Source organism: Carlito syrichta, unplaced genomic scaffold (genome assembly GCF_000164805.1).
Source record: "Carlito syrichta isolate Samal-C Ts95f unplaced genomic scaffold, Tarsius_syrichta-2.0.1 Scaffold301080, whole genome shotgun sequence".
NCBI lineage: Eukaryota > Metazoa > Chordata > Mammalia > Primates > Tarsiidae > Carlito > Carlito syrichta.
In genome coordinates, this window is record NW_007245176.1 from 1,892 (window position 1) to 13,423 (window position 11,532).

At 46.0% G+C, this 11,532-nt stretch overlaps 1 pseudogene; it reads left to right on the forward strand.

Moving 5' to 3' along the window:
- The first annotated feature begins 1,045 nt into the window (after nt 1-1,045).
- LOC103257031 overlaps nt 1,046-11,532 on the forward strand; it is a 13,264-nt pseudogene continuing 2,777 nt past the window's right edge.

An 11,532-nucleotide genomic window follows, 5' to 3' on the forward strand; every position in this document is an offset into this window, starting at 1 on the left:
TTTGAAAAAACTCACAAACTGCATGGCCTAAAAATATTTTTTTTTAATTTTAAAGTTAATATGTCATGAGTGCATAAAATATGTGTAGATACTAATCTATTTTATCATTTATTATTATAAAATGTACACAGATGTATTATAAAATGTTAAGATGTACCAAAATTTATTAACACAAATGCAGACCATACATAGCACCATTCACAGTTGAGAGAAATGTAAACCAATGTAAAGATGCAGCAGTTAATTATAACTGCATGAAATTAACTGAAGGACATACTGTGCTACTGTAATAATTTTGTAGCCATCTCCTGTTGTGATGAGCATAAATGGTACCAGGATCCTCTTGAAAAGCCATGTGACAGGAATCATCTCCACATGAGCAGTTTGTCTCTGCAGTAAATTGTGTATCTCAGTAAAAAGTGATTCTCTTGATGGTTTTCACAAACTTCCAATCATGCAATAGCACAAACCATGAATAACACCGTGGGATCATATTGAGTGCCATTGCAAGTGCTTCTGAGAAGCAGAGAAACATCATGACATTACATGCAGACGTCATATCGCTTAACGTGGACTATAGACTAAGGTTAGTGGTTGCAGGTGTCTGCCACTAGACAGAGAGAGTTCCTCCTGTAAACAGATGGCACAAAAGCCTGCAGTGTCAGTAAAGATAGCATAGTGCTGTAGATGTACTTTCTCTTCCTTCTGACACTGTTTTCTTTTCTCTAACTGACTTTATTGTGAGAATACATATAACATACACAATATGTGTTAGTCAACTGTTTGTGATCACAAAGACTTCCAGTCAACAGTAACTTACTAGTAGTAATGTTTCGGGGAAGTCAGAAGTTATCCTTGGATTCTTGACCGTTGGGTGTGGGAGGGTTCAGTACTCCCAGAGCTTTCATTGTTCAAGGGTCAGATTGCAGAGGTTGTTACAGGTTCACTGTTCTGCACTCTGCACTGTCCTTCCCTGCGGTGGCACCTGCCACCTGCCAGGACTTGGGGCTCCCAATTGGGGACTGATTCTGGCCTTTTCCTGCAGTATGGAATGCTCCTTTACCAGAACTACCGAATCCCTCAGCAGAGGAAAGCCTTGCTGTCCCTGTTCTTGACACCAGTGGTGAGTAAAGCCAGGACCTGCAGAAGTACAGTGCCTCTCCCGCTGCTGTATCCACATGTGCAGTGATCATCTCCAGTCACACAAGGTGACCCAGAGAAACTTCAGCAAGAGTGTGCGCATTTCAGGGAGGCCAGCCTGATCCATGCCATTCCACTTCCCAGGAGACAGGTTTTGTAGTCTCCACAGGGTGACTGTGGGGAGCAAATTCCCCTATCATCCCTCTTCCATCCCTGCATCTCCCCCCAGGTTGTTTAGAGGGGTGACTCTCTTTAATTTCTCAAAAGTGTCATGGCAGCTTCCAGCTCTGGTGAGGCACTGCCTTTCTTACCTTGGGATTTTATTCCTTAAGCCATGAGATCCATGGGGTCTCTCCACCATCATGTTCCAGGCAGTCCTGGCGAGGACTGAGAGATTGTCAATCACTCCTCTTTTCTCAGTGTGTCCTTTACTCCTCCAAAGGACAAAAGCACTGCATCCTCTTAGATGCAAACTTAAAGATCCTTCAGTGTCTGTCCCAAGGAGATGCCAAATAAGGCCACGGAAAGAGCCCATGTGCTTCCCTGCACTCAAACCCAGAAAGAATGCTGGTGAGGCCCATGCTCACCCTTGATGTCCCATCTCCTTGCTGTGTTTTAGTGCAGGTCAGGTCCAAACCATGTTGATGCCAAATTGGTATGTTTCTTATTTTTTCCCAAAAAAAGGTCATTTTTAGCTCAGGGGCCCTCTGGCCACGGCATTTTCAACCTGAACCAGTGAGATTTCCACCTAGAGAAACCAGAATTAGAGAACTCAGAGGTGGAGAAGGGGACCTTCCCCTCCCTCTTTCCGGGCCGTCTCTAGGATTGTCTCATGTGAGCATTTCCCTGCATTTAACAACCTGTGGCCTTTCCTTTCCAGCACAGTGTCTCTGAGAACTCCCTTGTGGCAATGGATTTTTCTGGGCAAACAGGACGCATGATAGATAATCCGGCTGAAGCCCAGAGTACAACCCTGGAGGAGGGCCACGCCTAGAGGGTAAGGCCGTACTCATCCCACCTGGAGAGGTTCCCTCATGGTAGGAGCCCCACTGCTTGGTCTTCTCCCAGAGGAAGAGTTCTGTGGTGTGTTGGCAAGGGGGTGGCATGAACAGCATGGGCATCTGAGTTCTCAGCTATAGGGAGCATTTGGCACTTCTGGGTATCTCTGCTTTGCCAGTGCCCAGGCTTCCTCAGCCACCTCTGTCCCTGGGGGCTTTTGTGGGAGAGACAGAAGAGGAGCTGAGCTTATTGCTCTCCCCTTTGGCGCACATACAGAACTGCTCTACTGGTGAACTACTAGTGGCCATTTGCAGAGCACACAGTGCCCAGGCCTGAGTGAGGCCTCCAGGCAGTCAGCTCATGGCTCTACCACCAGCAGCGTTGAGATTTCAACAGGTCCCTTACCTCCAAGGCTCATGTTCTTCATCTCCAGTGGGGAGACTATCATCCAGCTTCCAAGTTCTCCTGAGACTTGCATCCCGTGTGGAAAACAAGAGCCTCCTGGGCTCTGGCCTGGACAGCATTCTCCATACTTTAGCTTCAGAGGATTGGCAGAAGGAGAATGTCCCAAGCCCATGAATTTCAGGGACCAGTGTGTTAAGAACTACTTGAGCTTTATAGAAAAGCTCATGTGTCTCTCCCAAGAGTCTTCAGGATATTCATAGCCTTTTATTATCATGCCTTCCTTGTGAGAAATGTGCATCTCTGCTTCAATACTGGGATGGCTAGTAATATATACCAGAATATTTTTGTTTTTAACAACTGAGACCCATAAACTCTTCATTCTCAATGGTCAGATGAGGCTTCAGGTGTGTGAGGACCTACGTGGTCCTAGTCAGTTATCCTGCCCAGTGCCCTGCCCTGAGGTTGCACGTATCGGGTGACTTACTGGTGTGTTGATTTCTTGTCTTCAGTGCTAACTTGGGGATTTCTTTTGCAGAAGCAAAGCACACGGATGAATATCCTAGGTAGCCAAAGTCCCCTCCATCCTTCCACCCTAAGAACAGGTAAACACGCCATGTTGCCTGGTATTTTTGAACCTAAAGAAAATCAAAGAGCCTCTGCCTCCCACCTTCCCTAAGCCTCACAAGGTTGCCCATACCCAGAGGATACCATGAGAGGTGTTGCTGGGAGGTCAGGGGCTCCAAATTTGTGACAGTTGGCTGTCAGGGAAGTCATTCAGTGGAGTTGTCACCATCCTACTATCCTCTTCTCTTCCCCCCACAGTAATCCACAGGACACAGCACTGGTTTCACATGAGGATCTCCAGGGAGGAATCCCACCAGATCATTACAGAGCGAGGGCTTGTGGATGGGTAAGGAACCACCTATACACGCTGTCTGTTGAGGCTCTGTTGTGCTGGGTGAATATTCTGTTTGCAAGGTAGGCAATAGTTTTAAACTCATCTTAGAAGGAGAAAATTAGGCTCCTTCTAGGTATAAGTGGTGCACATGACTTTTGTGCAATTAGTGGGGGAAGAAAGCGATTCTAATCTGTGTCTGTCTATACTGTTCCTATAATTATCCTCTACCTCTTAGATGACATTTGAACAGATGAAGAACACAAGCTTACTGTTCGTCCTTCATAAGGCAGTGGGCAAATGAAGAAAAAAAAAATTTTGCCTTCACCTCTTGATTTATGCACTATATGAGGTAGCTCTTGAGAGAACAAACAGCCCCAAGCCTTAGTGGCTTAAAACAACAAAGATAAATTTTATCTCACACCCGATTGGTTGAGTTTCCCTTCTCACCTGGACTAGCTCAGCAGGGCTTGGGCAGTCCAGGATGGCTTCAATCACATGCCTGGTGGATGGTGTTGGCTGTCAGTCATAATGACGGGTGACTGGGCACATGTCTGCAGCAGGTTACCCTAGGATCACGCACACTGTGACTGTGTTAGGGCTCCCAAGAGCAGCAAGAGAAATTGAACCCCAGTAGACCTGTACAAGACTTCTCAAGTCTCTGCATCATGTTTGCCCAAAGCAAATTCCAAGGCCACACTCAGCTTGACTGTGAGAAGGAACTAGTCAGAGTGTGGGTACAGGGACGTGGCGGCCCAGTTTCCACAGCAGGCTGACAATACAGAGCGCCAGTGCTTCCCACAGAATCACATCCCTGATGAAAATCACATCCCTGATGAAGTTGGTTAGATGCCCTGGTCCATTTCCTTGTGGGAGCTGTCCCACACTGGGTCTGTCTGCTCAAAAAAAAAAAAAAAAAGGTTTCTTACAAGCTGCTAAACTCAAAGAGCAATCCCTTTGTCCTTCATCTTAACAAAAAGTTTTGTTGTAGACATTTTTGAATTTACATAAGAGAGAAGAGTATAATGAATCCTCATTTGCCTATTTTCCAGCTTCCACAGTTTGGTAATCTTATCTCATCTCTTCCCTTTCCCAAGTTTTCCCCTGTTTTCTCCTCCTCCTCTTGTTCTTTTTTCTTCTTCCTCCTCTTCTTTCTTCTGTTTCAAAGGAAATTTCAGATATCATAAATTTTGACCAGCAAATGTATTTCAGTGCATGTCTCTAAAAACCTAAGGCCCCTTTTGTTTTGACATAACTAAATATGATCATTATACTTAAAATAAAAAAAGAATTCATTAGTGTTACCTAAAAGCCAGTCCATGTTCAAACTCTCCCAGTTGTCACAGAAAAGTTCTTTTAAATTGAATTGAATGTATTTAACTCAGGATCCACAAATTGCATTTGGTTGGTACACCTGATCACTTCAGTCTCCTTGATATATTGTAGTTTTCCCACCACTCCCTTTTTCTTTTTTTTAGAACTATCTTTTGTTTGTTGAAGAAATAGATCATTTGCTAATTCCATATATGTGGTTTTCTTTGATATGTTATTCTGTCTCCCTTATTCCTAGAAAGTGATAGGGATATTGCTGGGTGGGGTGCAGTGTATTTCTCTGTGGGTTCTTGATTTCACCACAGAAAATAATTTCAGAGCAAATCCAAAGTATAATTTAAGAAAGAAGTTATTAGAAAGAAAAAGACACGCTCAAAGGAGAGGAGGGTTGCCTTAAGGGAGGGCACGTGTTTGCCTCTGACAGGAACCTTTCTAAGTATATACATTTACAATGATGAGGAAGCAAACCACAAACTAAGAGCAGTGGACTGTGGGTATCTAGTCACGAGTTTTGATGACCATCCCTCAACCTTTTAAGGTCATGAGGATCTTCTAAATAATGACAGTTACTGCCTAACTGGATTTGGGATTTTCTTAGAGCATTATGCCTGTGTTTTGGGTAACTCCCTATTGTTTTTGTGAGTTACTGTACTGGTACATCCACATTCCAGCCCGCAATGTGATCAGGTTTGATATACTGGTTGGTCAGATGAAGGTCACACACAGATAAGAAAAATGTCTGAACGCTTACCCTGTTCTAATTTAGACCTACCTGCAAGAAACTTATGTACGTCTAACCTGCAGTGGCTAACCTGCCTTAGTCAGAGGCTAAGATGCAGTCATTTCTTGTAGAGAGTTGGGGAGGGTGCTGTGTGCTCCAGCTGCCCGGGGGAAGAGTTATCAAGTGCCTACTCCCTCACTTCAGGGCTGAGCAGTGGGTTCAGGTGTTGCCAGCCTGAGCCCTCCCTCGGAGGTTCCCATTTCATTCACCGTGTGGTTTTGGCAGCTATTGGTGAACTTGTCCAGGTTTAGTATTTATTTCATTAGGGGTTTCCAAATGGCCATTTCTAATTCCTTCCTTTATGAGCTAAAATTCTTTCTTTCATCAAATACTTGGTTTCCTGGAAAAGGTAGTCAAATGCTTGGTTTTCCCTTTTTATTTATCAATTTTCAAAATAGTAAGTAGATGTTCTACCATCTTCTACTGGTGCCAAATGAGGGGTGCATTTTTGGTCTGTTTGATTGATTTCATTTTGGTTAAACTGTCACTAGAAAGGTCGATTTTGTGTTCTTCTTGACACTCAATTCACCCCTTATTGGTCAATGGGGCCTCTTTCAAGTTGGTTCCTGAGTTTTTTGGACCCAACACGAATAGTGTCTGATTTCTAGGGTGACAAGATATATTAGGTACAAATGACACATTTCTCTCCAGAGCTCTGAGTCTTTCTACTAGAAAATGGTATCTGGAGACAACAATCTTTAGGTGTTTTTAGTGAACAGAGTTTTTTGGGTTTTTTTAAACCAAAAATTAAATGATGACTTCATGTTGATATTGCCAATTCAAATTTGAGATTTGGGGGGTTTTACTTCTTTGATTTTGTTGTTGTTGTCTTAACTCTGAAGACCTCTATTATTAATGGCATTAACTTAATTACTTAATCCATATGTGTATATATGTAAATATATACATAGAACACCCTGAAAATATTAATATTAATATTACTTCAGTAAGATTCCTGAATTGAGATTTCTTTGTGGTCCTGTTAGTCTTAAGGGATATTTGAGGCAAGTTACCTTAGAACACGTGAGAAGTCACCAGAAGTAATTATTCTCTGTAGCTCTGCCACCACCATTGGTAAGGGGTTGGTTTGTTTCCATTTCTGTTTAGTGTTTGTGAGTAGTTCTGATTTACTTCCTTTTTGGTTGAATGCTGCCTTTTGAATTATGTAAAACATTCCCATGGTTCTACTGTCAGCTCTATAAAATAGGGCACCTGTTGTCTCCAGTCTACCTCCCCACCCCTGCAGCAGGTCAACCTTTTTGTCAGTGCTTGTTTGCCCTTCTGTCATTTCTGTTTAAAAATGACAGGCAGAATGTATTTGTCTTCATGTCTGCCCCTCCTCCAGCAAAGGGAGCGAACTGTAAGCCAGCATTGCCCCTTTCACTCCTATCTCCTATCTCCTAGCAAGTCTGAGAAGACAAAAGTCTCCTTGGTTGGGAAGGACAAACATGCCTGGGGCAAAAAAAGAGCTGACCCACAATGTACTAGGTCGACCGGGCTAACAGGTACTGCAGGCACCCCCACCCCCATGCCAGGAGTAATCTTTTTAATCCAAGGCAGACCAGAGTGGGCCTTGTCTCAGGGTCACTCAGGAAGTGTCTTCAAACATGCATGCCCCTCTCCCAGAGAGTCCTCCCTTGTGTCTTCTCTTCCTGAGGTTCGCGTGGCTTTCCCACCCACGGGTTTTCTTTCATGTAGCTGGAACGTCACTTTTAAAATCAGTCCCCTATGGAAGGACATTCACGTTGTGTCCTGGCTGACGTTATGGCAAATAGGGCTACGTCATTTCATGATTGTGCTGTGTATCTTTGCTGGCAAGTCCTTAGAAGCGTATTGTTGGGTGGAAAGGTGAGGCTTGTTTTACTCTTGCGCAACACCACCAGATTCCCCTTCGCAGGGTTTGTGCTGCATGGACATCTCACAAGAGGCAAGTGAGAGGGACTTTCCCTGACCTCTTCTGGCTAGAGTAAAGCTGTAATCAGTACGCTGTTATGAAAGAGGCTATTTGAGGGCTGTTTGTATTTCTTTGAGCAATTCTGAGCTGTTTATATCGTTTGCCCATTTCTAACCTGTCTTTTAGAGTTGCACATCTCTTTGTTTTTCCTATTCCTAAATCTTAGAGGGGTTTGTTTTTCCTCTCCCTTCCTTCCTTCCTTTCTTCCTTATTCATTTTGGGCTGAGGTTTAGCATTTGTTTAGTTCCCAGATGCATCTGGAATCATTTATCCTCATGTGCCATGTGTGTAAAGAATGCGTCTAATTTTATTTTGTTTTTCATGTGGCTATAAAACTGTTTCAAAACTCCTTACGTGATATGTCTCATTTATCATAGAGTAGTCAAAGCACTAGAAATGACTTCTCTTCTAGCTGTAAAAAAGCATGTTTTCCTCCAAGTTTTCTGGCATGCCTAAGGAGGGGAAAGCCTAATGTTTGAAATGTCTTTTTCTGTGGCATTTTTGAGTCGGGATGTCTGTGTTCCTCGGACTTCTGTTACAGACTGCACCCTCTGTAGCCCTGAGCCACATCACAAGTGGGGCTCAGAGTGTCGGGGGTGTCTCTGCTCAATGTGTGGTCTGTGGGGCTCATCCCAAGAAAGCCAGGGCTCATAAGCTGCTGGTGAGGGGAAGGTTCACAGGGCTTCATCTGGTGCTGAGGCCACTGAGCGACCTCCCCAAGGCCCAGGCAGTGATGGTGCATCCTCATCCCTGAGGAGCAGACAATTTTGAATCCTGGGGAGAAAGGCACAAGGGAGGACTCTCTGGGAGAGGGGCATGTATGTTTGAAGACGCTTCCTGAGTGACCCTGAGACAAGGCCCACTCTTGGATTAAAAAGACAAGGTGACCCTGAGACAAGGTCTGCCTTGGATTAAAAAGATTACTCCTGGGGTGGGGGTGGGGGTGCCTGCATTACCTGTTAGCCCGGGTCGACCTAGTGCATTGTGGGTCAGCTCTTTTTTTGCCCCAAGCATGTTTGTCCTTCTACTTTTCTTGGGACAGAATCCCAGCCAGGGAGACTTCTGTCTTCTCAGACTTGTAAGGAGACAGGAGTATCACCTCTGTACCTTTTATCCCCCCAGAGAAACCCTGCTGGTCTTGTCTGTCTTATGTATCAGTCAGAGTTTTTCTCTTTCCCCCTGGAGTTGCCATTGTCTCTCAGGATGTCATTTCCAGCTCCCACGTTAGGCTGCTGGAGCACTAACGAAACACCAAAGTGCAGACAATGGGACCAGTCCGGGTGTTGTCACAGGGATGGTGCATCTTCCTCTAATTTCCGGGCTTAAGGTGGAAATGTGTTTGCAAAACAGGGTAAATTAAATTATCCATTTATAATCTTTACTGATCCATGCAAAGACGTTGAAGGCAAGCCAATTTAGAGTTAGACAACAATGAAAAGATTCTTGACAGATGTTATGACACAGCATTTCCTATAGCTTCAGTCTCAAATAGGAAAGAAGTTAGAAAGAGGCAGGGAGAGAAAGAAAGCAACATCGGAGTCTTCAGTAAGCCTGATGCCTTCATTAATCCCAGTATCCAGGCAGCCCCTGCCCCTGCTCATTCAGTGACCATGTGTGTGTGCATGTGCACATGTGTGTGCGTCTCCATGTGTGTATGTGTGCACGTGTGTGCACGCACTCGGCCCACCAGCCCTGCACTGAGTTCACCGCCTGCTCTCTGTCTTGCCTCCCACAGCCATCTTCGAACCTTCCAGAGGACGGCCCTTTCAAGGGCAAATCTAGCTCTGTAGCCCCCTCCACCAATCACCCCCTCTCGCCCGCCCCTTCCGTGGTCCCTGCTTATCCCCTTCAGGACCTACAGATGCTCAAGCCCCCAGGCTGACACTCACGGTCCAGCCCCGGTCCTTCTGCCGTCCCAGGCGTCATCCCTGCACTCTCTGTCTGTGCAGTCCTTCCATCTGCATCCACACGCCTCCCCTGGGGGGAGGGACACCCCTCAGCAAGATGGTCCGTTCTTGAAAGCTTTCTCTTTCCCCCAGAGGTAGAGGGAGGGTGCTGTCCTGGGACTCACACAGCGCCTGTGTGAGAGGAATATACTCACTTCTCACCTGCTTTTCCTGCTGGGCGATGCCTCCATGACTTGCTGTGTGACCAGGGAAGCTGCCTCACTTCTCTGTGCCTTGGTTCCCTTGTCGTAAAATGAGGGCTAGCAGGGTAGCTGTGAGGACCCAATGAGTGAAGGCATGCAAAAAACACCCTATGTGGCACCTCACCCACAAACGTCCCATGCGCCCAGACCCAGGCAGCGCTTCATTCTCTTGTGAGGGGACCGGGGCGCACACTGACCCTGATGTCGGTTCTCAGGAAAGGTGGGAATGTGCACTGGTGCCGCCACTTCCCTCCTGGGTCACGGTCACAAGTTCTGGACCCGGTTCCAGCCACGGCGCATGCCCCAGCCTCGCTGGACACCTTTCCTGTAACTGCCGTGCCCTGAGCAGCCCCTGGTCATGATGGTCTGTGGGTGAGATACCGACGTGTGATTTGCTGCTGTGGTGCACGGGACATGTGTGCTCAGCCACTGCCTTCCCCACAGCCTGCAGGAGACATGCTCTCTCCCTTGCGCAGATGAAGAAACTGAGGCTGAGAAGGCAAGGCGCCCAGTTGGAAGTGGCTGAGGGACACATCCAGGGTTCTTGCTGACTCCAAGCTCCACCCTTCCCACCCTCTGTGAGGTCTCAGACTTGCAACCTCAGGCACTGCCTGTATAACCGAGCCTTCTTCGGGCTGGCCCCTGGTTCCCCAGGGTCGGGTCACTCCTCTCGGGTGGGATTGCCCTGCTCAGGGGAGAGTGGCTCGGCCATGTGTCCTTTGATCTTGTCTGCAGCATCCCATCTACAGAAGCGACAGCAGGTAGGGGTAAGGTACCAGATGAGATGGGTAGGCCCTCACACCTCTGCTAATTAGAGCCAGAGCCTGCACGTTCCCGATGCGCAGAATGACATGACTCTCTCTGAGGTAAACAGAGTTGCCTGGCACGTCCCTCTGCCAGGAGAGCGACAGGGTCTCCTCAGCCTCTTGCCCTCCAGGGGCCAAATTCCACAACAGGGTCTGGGATTCTGAAGACTGTCTCCTCCAGCCTGGCCAAGAAAACCATAGAATTCCATTCTAGTTGATGTTTCTCAAAGTGTGTTCTGAAGAACACGAGACGTGTGAAATAATATATAAAAAAGATGGGGTAGGGGTGTCATATTCAGGTAGGTTTGGAAAACTGCATGCTGGAGCCCCTTAGAAGGTCACAATGAATATTCACATTTTAAAGGCCCTGAGAAGTCCTGTAGTCCATATCCATTTCACCATTTCAACACAGGATTTTCCAGTCTTGTTTAACTGCTTTCCATCTTAACATTACAATCCAGAAATAGATTGGTTTGGTTTCAAGAACCTTTGAAGAGTGTTCTTTCTCAGGCCGTTTCTTCTTGGTAGCTCAGTTTAGGGCTGTGGGACTTTTTTCTTTTCCTTTCTTATATATTACTGTCCATCTTTCAGCTAATTCCAGTTTTGTTCATGTAAAAGCAACAGTATTATAATTCTTTTTGCTATTCTAATTTAACATTTTTTAAAATTTTAAATAATTACAAGGCTATAAAAAAAGGTTTTGAGAAAAACATCAAGCCGGGCACGATGGCTAAGGCCTGTAATCTCAGCACTTTGGGAGGCTGAGCCGAGAGGATTGCCTGAGTCTAGGGGTTTGAGACCAGCCTGGGCAGCTTGGTGAGACCTTGTCTCTATAATAAATCAAAAAATTAACTGGGCATGGTGGCGCACACCTGTAGTTCTAGCTACGTGGAAGGCTGAGATGGAAGGATCGTCTGAGCCCAGAAGTCGAGCCTGCTGTGGCCATGAGTGTGTTACTGCACTCCAGCCTGGGAGACAGAGTGAGACACCAACTGAAAAAAAAAAAAAAAGAGAATAACAGCATGAGCACCTGCACACATTTCACCCAGATACCCCTGTGTTAACATCATA